The sequence below is a fragment of the Neolamprologus multifasciatus genome, chromosome 2, assembly GCF_963576455.1.
Source record: "Neolamprologus multifasciatus chromosome 2, fNeoMul1.2, whole genome shotgun sequence".
NCBI classification, from domain to species: domain Eukaryota; kingdom Metazoa; phylum Chordata; class Actinopteri; order Cichliformes; family Cichlidae; genus Neolamprologus; species Neolamprologus multifasciatus.
In genome coordinates, this window is record NC_140440.1 from 431,264 (window position 1) to 438,017 (window position 6,754).

The window sequence follows — 6,754 nt, forward strand, 5'->3', positions numbered from 1 at the left end:
ACAATCACAATAAAAAGCTCTAAGTCTCTAAGTCTAAGTCTAACTAAACACCTTCCAGCATTCTAATTAGACTTTATATTAGCCATCAAGACATGAGGAAAATGTCTACTGACATTATAAATCAAGTGAGGAGCTCTGTTATTTTCACACGGTCTTCTATACAATCTGACTTTGCGACAATGAGAGTCACCGTCAGCTGATCATTAGCATTAATGCCAACTCCCTTCTCTTAAGGTCTAACACTGTTCGCAAAAATGTGACTTTTAAGGTGCAGAAACTAATTCATCACTTAAATTATTCCAGTTATTAAAGAATTGTGCTCACTAACACCAAAAAGGACAGGTTTATCACTCATGGCTACTTAAATTTCACTGAATCATTTAAAAATATTACTTGCCTAGGATGTTAAATTGACTGATAGTCACAGTTGGCAACCTTTCAAATCATATCTGAGTGCAGCACTCTAAAATCAGGGTGAGTTATCAACAAGGTTGATTTCTGTTTTACAGAAGAAACCGGGAAAATACAGAATAAAAATATAGTTAATAAAACATTTGTATGCATTTATGAATTCATTGTGTTTTTAAAGAAGACAGGCAGAAATTAAGTTTGACTCAAAGTGTCCTGTCTCAGACTGGTGGAATAACAAGCAGTGGGTTTAGAAAGTAGAAGGCATCTCTTACTCTTGATTCTTGTCAAGGTGCTGGGAGTGCCGGTGGAAGCTGAAAGGTTTATACTGGGCTTTGCCACTTTCCTGTTGCCAGTGGTTATTTTGGTAATTAGCTTACAGTGTGTGCATAGCTTTAGAATAAGTAGGGCAGACATTCTGTCTATAACAGATCAACTTTTATTCATTTTGTCTAAAAGACAGTCACATCTCACTAACCCTTATTTTTCTTTATTACTGAGCTGCAGACCAAGCATCATATTTCTCACCCACTATGTGTTGATAGACCTCTCTGCATTGAATCATATCTGTTATTAACCTCTGTCTCTCTTCCACAGCATGTCTTTTATCCTGTCTTCCTTCTCTCACCCCAACCGGTCGCAGCAGATGGCCGCCCCTCCCTGAGCCTGGTTCTGCTGGAGGTTTCTTCCTGTTAAAAGGGAGTTTTTCCTTCTCACTGTCGCCAAAGTGCTTGCTCATAGGGGGTCATATGATTGTTGGGTCTGTATCTATGAAGCGCCTTGAGGCGACTTTTGTTGTGATTTGGCGCTATATAAATAAAATTGAATTGAATTGAATTGAATTGAATATACTCATAATAATAGAACCTGCAGAACCATTATGTATGCTTGGGTTGTATTAACACTGGAAGTCCCAGGCTTTCCTAACCCAAGTCAGCCAAGTGGAAGCTAAATTGGCTAGTCTTTTAGCATCAATTCATATGTAAATTAGGTTGTTACTTGAGAAGTGGGGGAGTGGGAGTGTGTGAATGATTGCTGATTTCTAACTGCCAACTGCCTCTTTGTTTGTGTGTGGGAGTGGGGAGCTGCTAAAAGCTGTGAACTTCCTTTTGTGTTGAGGTGGATGCAATTGTCATCTTGCGGGGGTTTACTAGGGTTCCATCACTACATGACTGCTGGTCAGCAAACCTGGGAAACCCACAGTATAACCCTAACCCTGCAGTATATTGCAAGTAAACCTGACAAGTTTGGGATCAAGTTTTGGGTGGCTTGCGACCTAAAATCCAAGTCCAAGTACATTTGCAATGTCTTCCTTGTGGCCCAGGAAACTAACCACTCCAAGTGGCTCAGCACCACCTTATTTACATAACAAAAGCAGCAGTTCACAGTTCAGTTCAGTTCAGGATATTAGCTAAAATAGGATATTAGCTAAAATAGCCGCCTACCAGCCATTTGGCTGGTAGGCGGCTTTTAAAGTTAGAAAAGCCAAATGGCTGCTCTCTCGGACTCTAGGTGACTTGAAATGGGTAAATGTGAGAAATCACGTCTCTGCTGTTGTTTTTCCTCTTTGGCATTCCTTCCAGGCCCCAACTTCATTGCACTGGATTAAGGATGACTCTGGCCTATATTGTCCAAGTGTCACCACATATCACAGGGGTTGATGTAGAAATGCACTTTAAGAAGTGTCACTTTTTTTTCTCCAGCAGCGTCTGGCCATTTCTAAATGTCAACATGTTTCTAGAGGTGTACGACTTTACCATCAAACCACAAAGAGCGAAAAAAGATGCACTCTTTTCATGCAAAATGAGGAGCTTTTGTAAATCTCTCTCTTAAATATTTAATGGATTCTGTAAAAAACAAAAAACAAAACTGTTACTTATCTGACTACCAACGCAGACGATGAAGATCATAGCTGTTGAATGATTTATGAAGGATATTTTGAGGAAATTATTTTTGGAGGAAGTTATTTTATCAGTTAATAACTTGTCTATCAGCTCAGCTCAGTAAGAACCAACCCTTGGTCAATGCAAAAGATATGAACAAAATTTATAAAATTTAAAATTTATATAAAAACACTTGAGAATAATTAAAATAGATGAAATACATGTTCAGAAAGAAAACTGTGATCACATTTGTGCATTTGTGTATGTAGAGGCACCGTCTCTGAGTATATGGAGTCAAGCAATCACCTTGCCAAAAGGCAGGTTAAAGACACCATCCGATTAGATCTGACTAGACTGCTTCACTAACTTACAACACACACATACACACACACACACACACACACACACACACACACACACACACACACACACACACACACACACACACCGCAAAAGCCAACTGCATCCATATTACACAGAGCAAGAGGGTGCTTCTGATGTGAATAGAATAAATAATAGAAAAGAACAGAATTTATACTGAAGCTGCTTTATTTATTCGGTTGAAATACACCTTTATTTATTGTAATTTGGTAAGTGAATGAACTTTGACAAATGTTGGCATTTTCAGAGTGTGTTACAGTGTGTGTGTGTGTGTGTCTGTGTGTGTGCGTGTGTGTTTATCTCAAGCAATTTGCAAATTGGTTCCAATCAGGCAAATTGCAGAAGGCAGGTGGTCAGCTGAAGACAATCTGTTAACACAGAAACCACTGCACTGTTACTGCTGGGAGACATTTTGTCCAGAACCTATAACAACACATAAAACGCTATCACCAAGACGACCGTGGTTCTGAAATGTAAATCTGGGAGCTCATTACACAGCAACCTAACCTCGCAGCAGTGTGTACATATCTGTGCACAAAATAACAACCTCTATTAAAGACAAAACAGAGCTGACACGGATATCCAATCATACCCATGTTAAAAGGTCCCTGCTGCAGGGATCTGCAGGATGTGTGCATGTTGTGTATATGTTGATGTGTAGCAGGCTGCTTTTTTTGCTTTTTCAATGCTGTTACTGTATGTTGGACATTTAAAAACAGGAGGCCTCGAGGATTAAGGGGTGTGCAGACGTTTTGTTTATGGTCCCTGTATTGCATTTCTGAATATATTGTTTTTGGTAATATATATTCAACATAACACTGATTACATTTTCACCATGCAGAGAGCCAATTTACTTGCATATTTGTAGATAACACGAGTCAGGAGAGCTATTGGGACAAATTTGAATACAACACTTTCAAGGCTAAAAATGACCTGCCTTTTTCAATGTGTAGTCTTTTTTCGATGCACTCTATTCTGGGTGGTAGAATGGTGCAATGGTTAGCACTGCTACCTTAGAGCAAGATAATTGTTAATGTGGGTTGTGGTGAACATAAAACACTACATGTATAAAGTCTAATTTACACTATGGAGCCCTGCTCTCAAGAACTAGCATGGATTTAACGCTGTCTGAAAAGCTGGTTTTGAAAAATAAGTGCTTAAAGATTTTAGAACATGTTTAGTGGCATCTTGTGCCAGAAGAGAATGTGAGGTCAACAGGTTGGTTGGTTGTGGCCAACAGACTTACATTAGTTTACATTATTTAAATAGTTACAGAATCTATAACTCTTAGGAAAACAAGGGGACTAAAACTAAAAATCAGTCTAAGGGGAAGTCACTTTGGTACTTCCTCCAGCTGCAACAATGAGTTTTAAGAAATCAAGGCTATATTGTCTACTTTCACTGTCTGTCTTTTTTTAGCAGAAACTGGCCTTCATTGTTTGGCAAGCTGCACTGAAACATAAAAAAAGGAGCTGGATTAGTTTGTAAGAAGTGATGAAAAGCGAACCCCAAGTTTAGGTGAAGAACACTGTAACATGGAGGGTTTTTTTTCCTGCATGCATGCTGATAGATATTAGAATTCCTGATTGTGCTTTGGTAAGAAACATAGTTATATTTGTTTTGTGATGCGCATGCAAATCCTTTCATGAGCATGTGAAAACACAGATAATGAGCAGTTTCAAGGTATTCTTGGATTCCCTGAAAAAGTTCCTGAGACTATAAAAGACACATCTCCTGGATGCACTGGTACGCATCTTCAGTGATGTATCCTGGGGTCATCAGGTGAAACACCTGATGACCCCAGGTGTATGATGTCTCACAACATCATACACCCTCGCCCAGACGACCCAGTCGGGGGTGATCAGGCCCCGACTTGCGTACCAGTAGCTACCCACGGATCAGCCCTCTTGATCCATGGCCACCTTGTGGCTTTCTCTGCCGCTTCACTCACAGCCTGGATGGCCCTCTTCTTGGCTGCCCCAGCCACGCCCAGCCGGCCTAGGACTTTGCAGAGCGATCGTCCTGCGAAGCCCCTACAACCCACTTCTATGGGCTCATAGAAAGTCTTCCAGCCCCTTCCCCTGCACTCCTGCACTAGTTCCTGGTACTTTCCTCATTTCCTTTCATTGGCCTCCTCGATCCGCTCTTCCCAGGGCACTGTGAGTTCCAGCACGATCAGCTATTTTGAGGCCTCAGAAATAATTGTCTGGCCGGAGGGATGTTTTTGCAATGTTCTGAGGGAGCTTTAGTTGTTTACCTAGGTCAGTCTGTTGCTGCCAATCAGAGGCTGTGTTGAGGAGGCCAGTTGTCAAATGTGGGCGCACCTGGGGTTTCTCTCCAGCCTTAGTAAAAGAGATTGCCTTCCTCGGAGCATGATGATGCTTGCTGGTGCTGATTGCTGAGGCAATCTTTTCAGCAACTACTCTGAGCACCTGGTCGTGCCGCCAACGACACCGACCATCGGCCAGGGCCCTTGGGCAGCTGCTAAGGAGGTGTTCTAGGGTCCCTCTTCCGGAGCACAGGGGACAGGCAGGTGTCTCGCTCTTCCCCGACAGATGGAGGTTTGCTGGGCTTGGCAGAGTGTCGTATACTGCCTGCACTAGGAATCTGATCTGGTGGAAGTCTGCCTGCATGATGTTTGCCCAGGTGATCTTGTCCATGCTCCCTGCCGCTTAAGGCCTACAGCTCTACTTACTCGCTCCTCCTCCACACCTGCTCGGACCTCTTCCTGGAGTAGCTGGTGTCTCTCCTTTCCCTGTGCCCTGCTGACCTGGGCCTTTGGGAAGAACCCAAGCCTGCTCCCCCTGTTGCTAAGACCCCCACCAGTGTTTTCTGCCTTAGGCGTGACTCCGCCACCTCAACTGCCTTCTCAGCCTTCCACTTTCTTCCTGTCCTTACCTCAATACCTGCTGATGCCACCTTGCAGTCTTTAGAATCTCTGTACTATAGGGCTTTTTCAGGATTCCCTGAAAAAGTTCCTGAGACTAAAGGTTTCAGTTACTTGAGCTGAAAATGCAGTTCTCATGGTGGTAACAAGCAGCCAAAGACCATACATCTGTAATCTTTACTGCTAAAACCCTGCTGATTAGCAGATGAGAAGGTATGACCCAGAACATCTGCTTGCTCAACACACATTTCTGACATCAGAATTAGGGCAGCTGTCACTTCTGGCACTCATGTCGTACAAACTAGGTCTTTAAGCATAACTTGATTTTTAGCAGCATGGAAAACACAACACAGAAGTCCTGATTTAAACTAAAAACAACCCCAAAACAACCTGTTATATAATCATAGAAACAATTATTTTACCCTTTGTTTTGCAATGATTATGAGTTAAACAGTACAATTATTGCTTCATTAATTTACATTCATTATTGAAACAGTGATGAGAACTCCTGCTGGGCTTTCTAAGATGGAAATGCATTTTAATACCCTGATGCTGTATAAATAGTGATTCTCCTCCATGAATTGCTACCTTATTGTGGTGGAGGGGTTTGTGTGTCCCAGGGATCCCAGGGGCTATGTTGTCTGGGGGCTTTTGCCCCCTGGTAGGGTCTCCCATGGCAAATTGGTCCTGGGTGAGGGACCAGACAAAGAGCGATTCAGAAGACCCTTATGAATAGAACATCGAGGAAACAGTTTACCCTGCCCGGGATATGGTTACCGGGGCCCCGCCCTGGAGCCAGGCCCGGGGAGGGTGCCCGAGGGCGAGTGTCTGGTGGCCGGGCCTTAGTCCATGGGGCCTAAGGAAGGTGCTCCACCTTGAGACTCTGTTGTCCTGCTGGGAGACTTCAATGCTCATGTGGGTAACGAGACCTGGAGGGGCGTGATTGGGAGGAACGGCCTCCCTGATCTGAACCCGAGCGGTGCTTTGTCATTGGACTTCTGTGCTAATCACAGTTTGGCCATAACGAACACCTTGTTTGAACATAAGAGTGTCCATAAGTGCACGTGGCACCAGGACGCTCTAGGCCGTAGGTCGATGATCGATTTTGTAATCGTATCACCAGACCTGCGACCATATGTTCTGGACACTCGGGTAAAGAGAGGGGCTGAGCTGTCAACTGATCACCACCTGGTGG

At 43.2% G+C, this 6,754-nt stretch overlaps 1 pseudogene; it reads right to left on the reverse strand.

The window, feature by feature from the left end:
• Nucleotides 1–4,490: 4,490 nt before the first annotated feature.
• On the reverse strand, nt 4,491–5,850 carry LOC146523780 (uncharacterized; annotated as a pseudogene).
• Nucleotides 5,851–6,754: the final 904 nt, after the last annotated feature.